Here is a 16001-nt window from a genome sequence, read left to right as displayed (position 1 = left end):
AGGTCTGAGGCCACTGTGTGGTCATCTTTTGGGGAACAGAAAGGCAGGGTACAGAAGAGGGTACAATTCAGTAGTCCAGGATTTTCTTTACCGCCCATACTTAAGCTGCCTCAATTTCCTTGCACCATGACAGAAAGGCAGACTGGCTCTGGGATCATCAACCTCCCCAGGTCACAGGACACGGGAGATGGCTTGATCCACTGTGGTCATCGTAGTGCCACTTCTAACCCGAGCCATGTTCCCAGCTAAGAATGCTTCCCAAGGAGGCTTTGCAGGTCTGGTCAGCAGGGCTCTAGCCCGCTTGGTGTCCAAGTTGGCGAGGGCCAAGATTCTCTGTGGGAGAGTGAGGTCATGATAAATAGGCATGGGCTGGCAGCAACCAGTTATCATTCCACTAAGTGAAACCTACTTGATACGCTCAGTTTTCCAAAGAAATCTTTCATTGCTTTTCTTTGTGATGACACAGCAACTCGCTGCCATGAAACCGATTCTAACTCCTATGCTCTGCAGGATGGAGCAAACTGCTGCCGAGGCTCTCAGATGGTCCCTCTTCTTGGAGGAGCAAGTCTGTTTTTCTCTCACAAAGCAGTTGGGAGGTTGGAATCACCAATCTTGTAGTTAGCAGCCTGATGCTAACCCAAAGCCCCAGCAGGGCTCCTTTCGCTTAGGACAGCTTTGAAAAGCTACCTTCGCAGATAACTGGCCTCCCTATTGCAAAGGAGCTTTTAGCCTTTTTCTCCATTTGCCCACATACTACCGCGTGCACTGGAAAATTAGAACATGACATTAAATAAGGAAGATGCTTTGCTACTTTGTTCCTTTGCTACAGAGAAGTCTGAGGCAGAAAATAAATATGAATGTGTTAAAAGTAGTCTACAAACTAAATTACTTCATAACTTAAGTTTTAATATATATATTTCTAATTTAAGTTAAAACAACTCATACAAAGCCCTATTTTTTCCTACCTTCCTCTCTGTGGCCAGAGAAAAACTACCCACTTAGCATGCACTGCAGTTGAGTCATTTCCTGAATTAAATATCTAATGTGGGTTTTTGGGAAGAACTTCAGACTGAAGGAGGACCCAGAAGAAAACAGGGCAGCAGACCTGATTTGTGGTAGTCCGTGCTGGTGTCTCAGGCGTAGCTTCTCGTCTGGCCACTGAGCTAAGGTGGCCAACTCCTTGGGGCAATGTGGGCCCCTACTCCTTATCTCCCACAGCTGCCCCTGCAGGCTGCAAAGGGCATCCTGAGACTGTGCATGGAGCGCCTCTCTAGCATGCTGACTTCACTTTTGAACATAAGCTCCATTTCCCTTTTCTCCTTCTCAAAGTTTTTCTTCATTAGTTCAATTTCCTGCTTGTAGTTTACCTGGAAAGAGAAACATTAGCCCCTGACAATATGACATGGAAACAGCAAGGTTGTCGGGCATGCCAAGGAGCTGAGGCCTGCAGAAGTCAGGGATGAAAAGGCAGCGGTGACATCCCCAAGACTCAGTGCTCAAGATGTAGGCACAGCCTTGTCTGGACCAGTTGGATAACCTCCCGTGGGAGAAGATATTGTCTGGCCGTTGGCTGGCAAGCTCCGTTTAGGTAAGTAACTTGCACCCAGGAGCTCAGAGGTCCCGGTGGAAACAGGGTGGCTGGCTCTCTGAGTCCTGAAAGTAGAAAGAACGCGGCACATGGCAACTGTGTGCGGACATTCTCTTAGTCACCATCTAAGGAGAGGCAGGAGCTAACTTCATCTGAGAAGACCTTGTCAGCCAGGGTAATCCTGGCTGAGAAACTATGCAGCATCCCACGAGAGGCAAAGCCAAGGATAAGTTATGCTAAGAATGAGGTAGGTGGTGTGAATTCCCACACAGCAGTTGGCAGGGCTGCACTCAGCATGCCAGCCCCCAGCGACTTTGGGCCAGGCACTGACAGTCATTTCTGCTTGTATTTCCCTCAAACTGTCTTCTTAGTGCCCCCGCTCACCAACCAGAGAAATCCAAGGCAGCTGCCTGGAGAAGGGTCAGCACTAAGCACGGCTCTCTGTGCACAAAAGGAAGCCCCAGGCTCCCCCTCGGGCACCCCTCACACCTACCTTCGTCTCCAGCTGGCTCTTGACGTCTTGGTAACGTTCTTTCACCTGCTCCATCATGAGTTCCGTTTCGAGGCTCACTGGAGTAGGAGCTGTAACGCATGTGAAAAAGCCTGCGAAGAAGAGGAAATCTCAGCTTAGCTCAGTGAGGACATTACAGGTTTCTTACAGCTTTCCTATTCCCAAGGGACAACAAAGCACAGATTCTACATGTGCTTTTTCAAGGGAAAGGCAGTGATGGTGGAGTCCTGCCGCACTGGCGTACAACAGCACGCATCACTGGTGATCTGCTATGTTGTATCCATGTAGAATAAAGGATCTCAAACTTATTTGGTCAGCTGTCCAATTTTCAGAAAAATAGTTACCCAGCAACCCTCTGGCAATTAACTTTTATACAATAGCCCATCCCTAATCCAGGATAGGGTGTAGGTTATTTGCTTTGGCAGCTCCCACGGATTATTCCAGTGCCCCCCAGGGGGCAGCATTGCCCACGTTAGGAAACACTCATTTAGAACCATTTCACACTTTCACCAGAACAGATTGCTCAGGAGGCTCCTGCAGCCCATCACACCCTTCAAGTTCCTACAAAGTGGCAGTGATATCGTGTGAAGGGACTTCAAAAAACCTCCAGAACACGGAAGAAAAAGATAATGGAATTGTCCATGAATGTAAGGCCCCCTTGTACTTCACTTCAAGTTTATTCCCTGGTGATGCCAGGATCATAGAGGAGGTGGGGAGATGGAAGAAGTGGGGTGACCTGGTGACACATGCCTCTGGGCAGTGTGATGCCTGGGAATGAGCCTCACTGTGTATGAAGGTGGCCAGACACACCTCATGGCCTGTTTATTAGCTAAAGACTTCAAATTGGCCTCCTCCTCCTCACACAAATAATGCTGGGTTTCAGGATATGTAGGAGCTCTGGTGGCATGGTGTTTATGCATTGGACTGTGATCTGAAATGTCAGCAGTTTGAAACCACCATCAAGAGTTACAGTCTCAGAAACCCACAGGGGCAGGTCTCCCATGTCCTATAGGGTCATTATGAGTTGGCATCAACTTGATGGCAGTAAGTCTGTGTGTTGCTCGATAAACTGGTCAGATGATTGCTGAAGCCAAAATGGGTGCATAAGCAAATGTGGTTGAAAAAAGCTGATGGTGCCTGGTTATTAATAGCATATGGGGTCTTAGATGCTTTGCAGTTAAATAAGTGCCCAACTAGCAGGTAAGAAACAGCCCACAAGGAAGCACACCAGCCTGTGTGATCATGAGGTGTTGAGGAGAAATGGTATCAGAATTTCAAAAGATAAGCAACCAAATTGATGTGAAGGGGCATGGATGTAGTAGAGACCCAGAAATCACAGCCCCTCTGGTAATTGGACAGTCACGCTCAGAAGGGACACAGGAAGGGATGATAAATCCAGGGTGTGGTATAGCGCTGATGAACTACATAATTATCCTCTAGTTCCTTAATATTCCCTCCCCTTATGATTATGGTTTTTATTTGTTTTGCCTCTTTAATCATATCAGATTTGATGTAGGTTCATCGTATATTTAATATCATTTGATACATGAAAGCTAAGATAGATAACCCTTCAGAAACAATAAATGGAGTAACGGTTCCCTGAGGGTACGGGAAGGGGGGAGGAGATAACAGGGAGCTGAGAGCACTGATGACTGAATAACCCCACTCAATGGGATCGAACAACAGAATTGTATGTGAGTGGATATATTGGATGTGCAAGATATGGAAAAAAATAAAGTAAGGTTTCCTGGGGCGGGGTATGGTGGGCAAAGGAGGGAATAAATGGGGAGCAGATATCAAGGAGTTCAAGAAAAAGAAAATGTTTTGAAACGGATTGTGGTAGCAACTGTACAACACTGTTTGATGTGATTTAACTATGGAATGTTATACTTGTAAGATGTCCCAACAAAATGATTTTAAAATACAATAATAATAATAATAATAAATAAAGCAGTCAGGCACATTCCATACGTGTGGAATGAGGAATGGTGCTTGAGAGCACTGCAAGGACTCGCTTTCCGACCTGAATCACCACTCCGCACACCAGGCACACAAGGCACATCTTTGAACTACGTGTGTTGCTAGGGCTTGGAAGAGAGCTGGTCTGAGACTCAGAATTGCATTTATGCCATGACTCAGTCTTCATTTTGCAGTGTCAAGGATGGGACGTGGCAAAGTCATCCTCTACTCTCATTGTCACCCTGAAAATGGTGACAAACTTTGACATAAGGGACAAGACAAAAACCTGAATGAGAACCTCTGGAAAGAATTACTTTGCCTTGGAAACTGAGAACTGTCAACTTGCGCAGTCACCTGGGCTGACAGGAGGTCCGTGAGGCTGGACAGTCCACATCACTAGGCTTACTGCAACCCAGCTTCTTACTATTCTCTCAGCAGCAGACAAACATCGGAAGGGTCAACTGAGCCTTGGTGCTGCTTCTAAAATGGTTTCCATCAGAGGGATGGGAGGACAGTACATAAAAAGGCCACATTGTGAAACTGCTAGGTTTCATTAGCGATGGCATGAAGCCTAGGTCTGTGATCTGGTGCCGCAGTCCCCAGTCTCGAGCAGACCCAAGACTTCAGGGCCTTGTCTCCCAGGTTTTGGGTCAGTGGTTCGTGCTGAGGGCCATAAATTCTGTGTAGTTGAGGGGACACAGTGTCCATTTCCCTGGGGATGGCTGACCTGTCTGTTGTGTGGAAGAATACGTAGGATGCCTTAAATGGATGTCACAGCACCCTTGGCATCTCTGGATGTGGTGCAGCTGGCTGTGTCAGGCTCCATCCCACATTTCCCAAATGAGTCTAATGGCCTTTGGCTGTTGACTCACAGGATTTCAAGACACCAATCTGCCATTTGCAGGTGAGCAGGTTATGTTGGGGTCCAAAGACGCTGTACCCACATTCAGAGAAAACTTAAGGTTCCCAGGTTGGCTCTTTTAGCTATAATTCATTTACATTTTATTAAATAAATAGCTTTAGAGCACTACAAAACTGGGAGGGAGGAGGATGCAAAATGCTCGACTGCCAAAGATCCACAGGTCAGTGTCCACAGATCTCCCTGGGGTGAGGGAGTGGCCTGTCAGTGTCCACAGATCTCCCTGGGGTGAGGGAGTGGCCTGTCAGTGTCCACAGATCTCCCTGGGGTGAGGGAGTGGCCAAAACTTAGCACACAAAACCACTGTGTATCAGAGCTTTGGCAGCAGGGCTGAGAGACTTGCCACGGTGTCTGCTGATGCACAGTTGGGGGCACTGATCCAAGAACCAACCCCTGGCTATACAGGACTATGACAAAACTCTAGGGCAGCTGTGTTACCTCCTTGTTCTTGTCTTTTGAAGGAGCTGAGATTAATCAAACACAGTCTACACTGTAGGTGGAATTTGTCATAAACCTCAGCACTAAGAGGATCCTGAAGCCAGAGATATCTACTTTTAAGCAGATATGCACGCCTATGCACACAGGTCCCAACTGCTTCCAGTGCTTGACCTGTGTCCTGCGCAGGCGCCGCTGGCACAGGTCTATTCTGACGAATTCTGACACTCAAGGGGACAAATCTCAAGCTCTCTCTGAATATCAGGGAGTCATTAATATGTTTTAGATATAATTTATCTCTTTTATTAAAAGAGTTTTCACATCAACCAGCTTACAGCTCAGAGGACAATCTGTATAGAGACTGGTCTGTGACCTGGGCAAAGGAAATATAGCTCCTTTATTTACTGTCACATACCCTCACTCTCTCTGTCTCTAGCCTATGCTGAAACCTCACCACCAAGTCCCTTCATCTTAATCACAACTCTGGAGGTGGCTTTGGAACATCTACGAGTGATGGACATGCCTCTGATGAGGTCATTGTGAGATCACATAACTGCTGCCATTTCATTACAGTTGATAAAGCCCCCATCCCCTTCCATAAATTCCCAGCTACAAGGAACTCAGCCGGGTGGTGCCAGTGTGTCTGGGGCAGGTGTTTGTGCCTCAATATACCCTATGATGCTTGGAAGTGGCCCATGACACAAACTACGGGTAGGTCTGAGAGATAGCCCAGTTTGCTGGAACAAGGACTCCACCCTTTCCCCAAGAAGATCCTCTACCTTCGGAGCAATCTGCTGGGGGCAGGCATCCATCTGGCCGGAAACTAGATGGGCTACTCTGTGTCTTGTGCATCCATGTCTGTAGGCCTTCCAGCGCAGCCTGCAACTCATCATTGCGGTCCTGCAGGTCCTATAAGCAGAGTAGAGATGGCCCTGCAATCCCCATGCTACACAGCAAGGCCCAAGGAGCAATGCAGCACCGCAGGGTCTGCAGGATGCCCAGTGGAAAGGAAATTCAATTCCTGACAGCAAACATGTAACATTCAAACTATAAGTTTCCAACTATGCAGTGAGTTAAACATGACAGGGATAATTCAGCTTTCTTAAATCCTACATCGCCTTCTATCACTAGAATCATAGCAGGGGCTAAATTTTTTTTTTAAAGTGAAGTGAATGTGGAGGAGAAATGCAGATCACCAACACCTGACTCAACAGGAATGTGTGCAAGTCCACCACAGTGATGGGGTATGGCCAAGAAAAGCAACTCACTGGTGTCCTTTCTCCAGAGGGTTCTGCAGCTTTGACTGTCAAGGCGTTGCCATCATCTTAAAACAAAATGCCACCCAGCAGAGCAGAAAGGCCACATGGATGGCTGAGGCCCAATGAGGCACATAGAGTGGGGGCTGCAGGACAGACAGGCAATGCTGGGAGGCTGCCCTGAATCTGCACCTGGCTGCAGTGGTCTGTCTGCACAGGAGTTGAGGAAATGCACTGTAAAAAGCACACTTGGTTGCCAGGGTTTAGAGGCGAATCTCCCAAGACACAGCTCTCACTTGTAGATTTAAGGGTAAGAAGGCAAGAAGCGCCTGTCTGTGGGACTATCGTGGTGTGAAGTCTCTTGGCATGGCTCTTCTGTCTAGGTCTTTGTGATTCCCATTGATGATTAGGTGGGACTTTGCAAATAGGGCATGTCTAACACAAAACAGAGTGGACTGGTTCATTTTCGTTGCCACTTCCCTGGCCATAGGGATGTGTTATCTTAGAACAGGAACAGAGAGGAATCCCATGAACTTAAGGGATAAAGAACTACCAGTGGAGAACAAATGAGATCTCTGTCTAAAGACAAGAGGAACCAGAGGCTGTGAAACAGAAATTACTGGACAGACTGAAAGAACAAGGCAAAGTCAGAGGCTGAGGCAAGGAGACACGAGACAGAATTGAAGAGCAACACAGAGACTAAGGACTAGAGAAAGACTTGATTGAGGCGAGATGATACTGTGGACCAATGACTGTATCCTTAGTGTTTTCTGATCTTGGCTTGTAGTAACCCATTAAGTTCTCTAAAAAGCTCCCTTAATTGTGAGTATTGCCTGTGAGCTCTGTGCGACCAGTGCAATGGATTATAGAACACAGCACAAAAGTAGAATGCTGTGGAAGAAACAGTTACTATCAGAAAAGGGTAAAGAATGATGGAGGGTGGAGGCATGCCTGATCTCTATTTTGTGGCAATCGGCCTTGATTGATGGAGCTACGTAGGATTCTTCTCCTTGATGTAGCCAGAGGTCAGCTATGCACTCCATGCGGTTTACTCAGGGACCCTAGATCCCTTCGTGAAGGAATGTGAGGTGTGTGGTCACTTTCCCTTTTGTGCACCTGGGGATGGGGGACTTGGGACTCTTCAGACCTAATGAATACGGCAGCAGTGCTCCCAGGGACTATAGGAGTATGATTCTACCTGGTTTCTCCTTTAGGAAACGTACTCTGGAGGGACACTAGACATTGAACTGTGAAGAAGCCCAAACTGGCCCATCAGGCAGCCACATGGTAAGCGAGCTTTCAGACATTTCTGGTCTAGCCAGTAAGGTGTGTAGCTGAGGCCCCAGCATCATAGGGCAGAGAAGAAACATGTTTGTTATGCTATGTCTGAGTTCCTTCCCACAAAATATAAAATCTATGAGCATATTTAATTGCTATTTTAGGCCATTAAGTGTTGGCGATAATTTCTTATGGAGCCATAGTAACTGGAATAACATGTATGAGTGAGCCACAAATAGCTCATGGAAATAGGATTAAAAGGTAAAGGAATTTTCCATGAATTTTTGAAGCCCTTTTTCTGTAATTTACAAAGGTAAATTACAGTCTCTTGAGGGGAAAAGTATATTAATTTTAAGTGGGAGAGAAAAAAAAGTTCTCACAAAAATCTGTTAAGAAATGGATGGTAGAGACTTCCAGGAAGATGGCGACTGAGTAACACATAGCAGAGGAACTCCACAGAAATCTGTGCAGGAGAGTCACTAAGAGGGAAATTCCACACCACCAGGTCGCAGAAGGAGCATCAGAAAGATAAGTAGGCAGAGATCCAATAGGTTTTAAGGAGCTGGGTCTTTTGGCTTACCACAATGGAGGCCAGCTAGGGTTTGACCTTAGCCTAAGGTGACCAGACGTACCGCTTTTTAAACATTTTTTCTCGTGTCTATGGTGTTTTTAAAAAGTCCCAATTTTTGGAAAGAATGCACAACAAGTGAGGGTATATACGGTTTTCGGCTGCCATGTGGCAATTTCACCAGGATATGAGTTTTATCAGTGGTGTCCCGCTATACCAATGTTAAAATCTGGTCACCTTACCTTGGCCCGGCCACTGTCTTGGCTGGAGCCAGGATCATTTATAGGCAACACAGGGGCTTTATCTCAACACATCCACAGTTTGACACCATCTCAGGGCAGGGATTAAACCCCTCCAGCCCCATGGTCAAGGATCAGGTTCATTTATATTGATGCTTCAGTTTCCCTCTCTTCTCTCTATTCCCCCCTAGCCCCCTGTCTCAGTGGGCTGTTTTTTTTTCCTTCTCTTTTTCTCTTCCCCTTTCTCTCACACAGCACTGCCAACATCCTGACCACTACCCTTAGCCTAGGGCATTAATGCCTGCACTCAACCCTGCTGGACGAGCTCCTCCCTCTGCAGCATAACCGGAAGCTGGGAAAGCCGACCCACACTCCAACAGGGGATATCCTGCCCAACTTCTTCCCTGGAAAAGCCCACCTGCCGGTCCTCTGTAGTGCTTAAGACATGGCTGGAGAAATTCGGCACCCCTTCTTTGGGGGAAATCCTGCCTGTGTGCCTTGGGGAGCTCCTATCCATCCTCTGTGGGCCCACGTTACTGAGGGAGCTTCCTCCCGCCTGCTGTAGTGCCTCACAGACTAAGAAAGCTTATCAAACACTCACCAGCTTTCCACGGAGCAGTGGGAAACTCTGCCTAACCTACGCAGTGATCTACCTGATCAGGGAAATTCCGCCCACCATTCACGGTGCTCTATACCAAAGCAGGCAACCAACCAGATTTCTGTGACACTCCTGTTGCAGCGGGCACCTTTGCATGCCACCTGTGACAACCCAAGCCGTCATGGGCCACACCATCATGGATTCTTGTGAGATCACCCAGTAAAGCACCATCCTCGTGGATCCACAACAACCCAACCAGCATCTCCGGAGAGGCCCATCCAACTTGTTGACTAGGGAAAGAGTGAAGCCACAGGAGGACAAAGTGGTTGGCTAATTCCATAGTGAAATTAGCTGTAGCAGTTCGAAGAAGCATTCCTACGAGTCTCCCAGAGAGAGCCAGTGCTCTTTGACTCCCTGAAAAATGGCACCTGGCTCCTCTAAAACAAACAGCAATCAGGCCCAATGACCTCAACAAAAAAACATGAGAAACAAACTTCAATGGCAGAGATGTCCTGAACCGAACGACATGCATAGAAGAAGCAGATATTTATCTGCCACATAAAGAATTTTTCAGAATACTTCTTGCAGTAATACAGGATATGAGAAAAACAATACAGAAAAAAGATTAAATGAAAGAGGAGATTAAGTCCATACACCAAAGGGAAATACAAGAGATCAGGGAAGAGATAACAAAAACTAGTAGCAGACACACAGACCTCGAGAATCGACTGGAGGAGGCAGATAATTGCACCAGTGACCTAGAGGACAGCCAAGGAGACTTTAAATGCGAACAAAAATCTAATAAGATCATTAGTGAAGCTGAAGAGAACCTAAAAGCTAGGTCTGATGCTATGAAGTGGAACAACATTAGAATTATTGGATTACCAGAGGAAGACACCACAAAGAAGTCAACTGCAACAGAGAGGAAATTCTTGGAGGAAAACTTCCCGAGCTTAATGAATGAAAACCTGGCAACCATTCAGGAGGCTGAAAGAACACCAGTCAGATTGAAACCCAAGAAGAAATCAAGGCACATCATACTTACTATCCAACTTTGAGGAAAAGGAGAAAATCATGAGAAGAGCTAGGGAAAAACAAGCAATCACATAGTTTCCCAAATAAGAATATGCTCAGACCTATCATGTTTCCCCCAAAGTCAGACATCCCCCCAAAATAAGACCTACTTACAGTTTTGCCTCGGGCTGAAATATAAGGCATCTCCCAAAAATAAGATCTCCCCAAAAATCAGCACCCCCGAAGCTACCGTAACTCTGGACTCTGGATCATAGTGGTGGGCACCACCACGCAGCTCACTATTGGCTGCAGCGCAGTCAGAGCAGACAGGTAGTACGAGGTCTCTTTTAATAAAACAATAAACAATAAACGTGTACCACATACTTCTCCATGGAAAAATAAGATATCCCCTGAAAATAAGACCTAGTGCATCTTTGGGAGCAAAAATTAATATAAGACACTGTCTTATTTTCGGGGAAACAGGGTATCAGAGAACACTATGAAGAAGAGAAGAGAGTTGTTGAGTAACATTGCAAAAATTGAAGGAAAATAATGCAAACCCAAGAATACTCTACACAGCCAAATTATTGATCAAGATAGATGAAGAAGTAATTGTCTTTTAGAGAAGGAAAAACTCAAAGAATACATTAGAAGAAACCCAGCCTGGATCCTTGTCGATCCAGTATAGGCAGAAGAACAGCACTCACCAAGCATAAGTAAGAGACTGCCACAGAGAACAACCTCACCCAGAGGGAAACAAAGAGAAAACAGCCCCCAAGATAGCATTGGATTAAGGGTGAAAAGAAGTCAAGAATGAAACACACACACACACACACTACATTAAAAAGAAAGGGAGGTGGGAAAACACCCAACACAAAAGGTGTAAGATGACATCACAGAGTCCACGGATGGAAATAATACCCCTGAATATCTATGAACTAAACTCAGGCATTAAAAGACTGAGGCTAGCAGACTAGTTTAGACTAGTTTAGAAATACAACTAATCAATCTGCTGCCAACAGGAGACACATGTCAAGACTACAAACAAAACTAGGCTGAGAATCAAATGCTGGAGAAAAACATACCAAAGAAACAGCAATTAAAAAAAACCAAGGGTTGCAATCGTAATCTTGGATAAAACTGACCTCAAAGTGCAAACCATAAAAAGAGATGTGGAACACTATATATTGCTCAAGGGAACAGTAGGCAAAGAACCACTAAGCATTGTAAACATATTCCCCAAATGACAGACCTGCTGAATACATCAAACAAATGCTTCAAAATATGAAAAAGGAAGTCACAGCCTCAACAATTATAGTAGGTGACTTCAATACACCACTCTCTGAGAAAGAAATATCACAGGGAAAGAAACTCAACAAGGAGGCCAGAGATCTAAACACTACAATTAGTCAATTTGACCTGATATATATTTACAGAGCTTTGCATGAAAATACAAAATATTTCACATTCTTTTCAAGCCCACATAGCACATATTCGAAGATAGACGACATGCTGGGGCATAAGTCAAATCTGCATAAATTTAAGCACATTGATATCATATAGACTTCTCTCACTGACCACTGTGCCATAAGGCTGGAAATCAGCAAAAGGAAGATGAATAAAACAAGGCAAACAATTGGAGGATGAATAACTCTCTACTGAAAAAGGAGTGTGTACTGGCTCAGATCATAGATGAAATTAGGAAATTTCTAGAAACCAATGAGAATGAGAATAAGACGTACCAAAACTTATGGGACACAGCAAAGGCAGTTATCAGAGGAAGTTTCATAGCAATACATGCACACCTGAGAAAGGAAGAAAGCCATATGATTGATATGCTGGCACAAAATTTACAGCAACTAGGGCTGAGTCAACAGCACAATCGTGCTAATAGCAAAAGAAAAGAAATAATAAAAATCAGGGCTGAGATTTAGGAGAGGGAAAATAAGAAAACTATGGAAAAAATTAATGCTGCTAAAAGTTGGTTCTTTGAAAAGATAAACAGAATCAACATATCGTGGGTAAACCTAACCAAAGAAAGACGGGAACAAATTTCAATAGCAAGAATGAGGGATGAAAGAGGGGACATTACAACAGACTCTAATGAATTCAAAATGACAATTAAAGAGTATTACGAAGGACTGTATTCCAATGAATTCAACAACTTGGAAGACATGGTCAAATTTTGAAAAACAATCCCTCCCTCGAATTTCCCAGAGGAACATCAAGAATGTCAATAGACCCATAGCAATAGAAGAAATAGACAAGGATATCAAGGGATTACCAACCCCAAATTCCCTGGGCCAGATGGCTTCACAGGACAATTCTACCAAGCATTTAGGGAAGAAATGACACCAATCCTACACAAAATCTTCCAGAACATAGAAAAGACGGCAACCTCTTGAAGCAAGTATAAATATGATACCCAAACAGGGCAGGAATCCTACAAGAATTGAGAACTACAGACCAATATTCTTAATGAACACAGATGCAAAAATTGTTAACAAAATACTTGCCAATAGAATACAAATGTATATAAAACGAATACCATATATACTTGAATATAAGCCGACCTGAGTATAAGCCTAGGTACCTAGTTTTTACCTGGGAAACTAGAAAAACTGATGACTTGAGTATAAGCCTAGGGTGGGAAATGCAGGATGTGAATTAACACAGAGACCAGAGGGGAGAGACGGAGCGCAGCCACGGACACATCCTGACCAGTTCAGCTGCCAGCGTAAGTGAATCACTATGGGTGCTTCTGCAAATTGGAGCCTTCCACGTCATAGGATGGCTCTGATTGGTTAGATGTGAGTAACAAACATTCAAAGCCCTGCAGTATCAGTGGGGCTTTGAATGAACAGCGGAGGAACGACAATCACCTGTGAGATATTACACCTCGTATAAGTTAAACCCCAGTTTTTCAGCACATTTTTTGTGCTGAAAAATTCAGCTTATACACGAGTATATATGGTAATTCACCATGACCAAGCAAGATTCATACCAGGGATAGTTCAACATACGAAAGACCATTAGTATCATGTGCCACATTGACATGAAAAACTCTAAGAACCACATGATAATATTGATAGATGTGGAAAAAGCATTCGACAACATCCAACACCAATTCCTTTTTAAGACACGTCAGGAGATAGGAATGGAAGGACAATTCCTCAAGACCATACAAGCTATATATGAAGAACCAACAGCCAACATGGTAGTCAATGCAGAAAAGAGGAACACAATTCCACAGAAAAAGGGTCCAGACAAGGATGCCCCTTGTCCCCACTCTTATTTAACATCGTACTGGAGGTTTTAGCTCGCAGCATAAGGCAAAGGAGAGACATCAAAGGTATTCGTCTGGGGAAGGAAGAGGTAAAACTATCGTTATATGTAGATGACATGATTTTATAAATGGAAAATCCCAAAAGATCCAAAAGGGGCAGAGTGGCAGGATACAAGATCAACAAACAGAAGTCCACTGGACTGCTATACATATCAGCTAAAATAACAGAAGAGGAGGTCAAAAAGGTGGTACCCATCACAATAGCCAAGCACAAATTAAAATATCTAGGGAAATAGCAGACTAAAAGAACAAAAGATTTATATGAGGAAAACTATGGAACACTATTACAAGAAACCAAGAGTGATTCAACAAATGGGAGAATATCCCATTTTTGTCGATCAGAAGACTCAATATAGTAAAGATGTCAGTTCTCTCCTAGGCACTATATAACTTTAATGCAATCCTGAGAGAATTACCCTCATCTTTCTTGAAAGAAATGGAAAAACTGATTACCAAATTCATATGGAGAGGGAAGAAGCCCAGAATTAGCAGAGACTCCCTAAGAAGGACACAGTGGGAGGGCTTGCTTTACCTGACTTTAGCACATATTATAATGCCATCATGGTCAAAACTGGGAGGTATTGGTATAATGACAGATACTTAGACTACTGGAAAAGAACTGAAAACCCAGAAATAAAATCATCAGCATACAGACAACTCACTTTTGATAAAGCCCCCAAAATATCAAAAGCAGGTACCCTCTTTAACAAGCGGTGTTGGAAAAAATGGATATCTACCTGCAGAAAAATGAAGCATGACCCTTATCTGACTCCATGCACAAGAATAAACTCAAGGTAAATCACAGACCTTGAGGTAAAACTGCAAACTATTAGGTCCATCAATAAGGGAACTGGGACCAATCTGAGAATTTTGGCACTGGGAATACATGGGATAGCAGAAACAGGGAAGGACACAAATGCACATGAGTCACAAATTGACATGTGGGATACACTGAAGATAAAACATCTGTGTACATCAAAATAATTCACCAAGAGAGTAATAAGAGAGCCCACGGACTGGGAAAACATCTTTAGCCTGACACATCAGACAAAGGCCTTATTACTAAAATCTACAATACTCTGCTAGTTTCCAAAGAGAAAAAAACTAATTGCCCACCGAGGAGGTGGGCAAAGGTCCTGAACAGCAGTTCCACAAGGGTACAAATCCGAATGCAAGGAGTTGGAAACAACCCAAATTTCCACCAACAAATGATTGGATTAAAAAACAGTGGTATATACATACAATGGAGTACTACACATCACTAAAAAGCAGTGATGACAAATACTAAGAGGACGCCTGGCCCTCCCACCAGAAGAACTTATTTCAAAAGACGGCATTGAATCTGCAGCTCCAGGAGAGGGACATATCTGATGGGAGCACATGGGTGATGATGAAGGGGGAGGAGGAGAAAGTGGAGCACATCCTGGCCCACCAGGTCTTGAGGACGATTATCCCGATTAGAGCAGCCAGTTCACAGAGAGGACCACATGGCCAGCCCCACTATGAGACATGACGTCCCTCACTGACCCATAGCTCTACCGGGGACAACACTGGAGACACAGTGTGGGAACTACGCCTGATCTGATCCTGCCACACCGAGGCAAAACACTAAGGGGGTGCAACAGAATAGCAAGGGAATGGAATGGCGAGGTCCTCAGGGAATGATGAAGGTGGACTTTGGGGCTAGGGTGTGGTACCCCAATTGATTGAACTGGAAAACACTCCTAAAGGCCAACACACAATCCTTGAACTAACTACAAACTTTTCTTTCTTGTGCTTTTTTTTGTCATTGATTTATTGTTGTTGGTTGGTTGTATATTGTTCCTTGGTATTTTTATGTCTTGTTTTTGTGCATGTTATTATCTCCGCTGGTCTTTCTAAATAAGATAGGCTGGATGAACAATCTGGAGGATAAAACAACAGGACCGACAGTTCAGGAGGGACATAGGAGAGGTGGGGGAAAAGGTAGTGGTGTTAACAAACCCAGGGACAAGGGAACAAGTGATCTAAATCAGTGGTGAGGAGGGGCTGGGAGGCCTGGTAGGGCATGATCAAGGGTAATGTAACAAAGAGGATTTGCTGAAACCCTGGTCGGGACTGAGCATGATAGTGGGACAGAAGGAAAGTCAAGGGAAATAGAGGAAAGAGCTAGGAGACAAAGGGCATTTATAGAGGTTTAGATAAAGACATGTATATATGCAAATATATTTATATATGAGGATGGGTAAATAGATCTATGTGCATATATTTATACGTTTAGTATTAAGGTAGCAGAAGGACATTGGGCCTC

At 44.5% G+C, this 16001-nt stretch overlaps 1 pseudogene; it reads right to left on the bottom strand.

Moving 5' to 3' along the window:
* Positions 1–16001, bottom strand: part of LOC142436781 (ninein-like protein) — a 91160-nt pseudogene that overhangs the window by 16747 nt on the left and 58412 nt on the right.

This window comes from Tenrec ecaudatus, unplaced genomic scaffold (assembly GCF_050624435.1).
Source record: "Tenrec ecaudatus isolate mTenEca1 unplaced genomic scaffold, mTenEca1.hap1 Scaffold_626, whole genome shotgun sequence".
In the NCBI taxonomy this organism is placed as follows: domain Eukaryota; kingdom Metazoa; phylum Chordata; class Mammalia; order Afrosoricida; family Tenrecidae; genus Tenrec; species Tenrec ecaudatus.
This window is presented reverse-complemented; position numbering and strand designations above follow the sequence as displayed.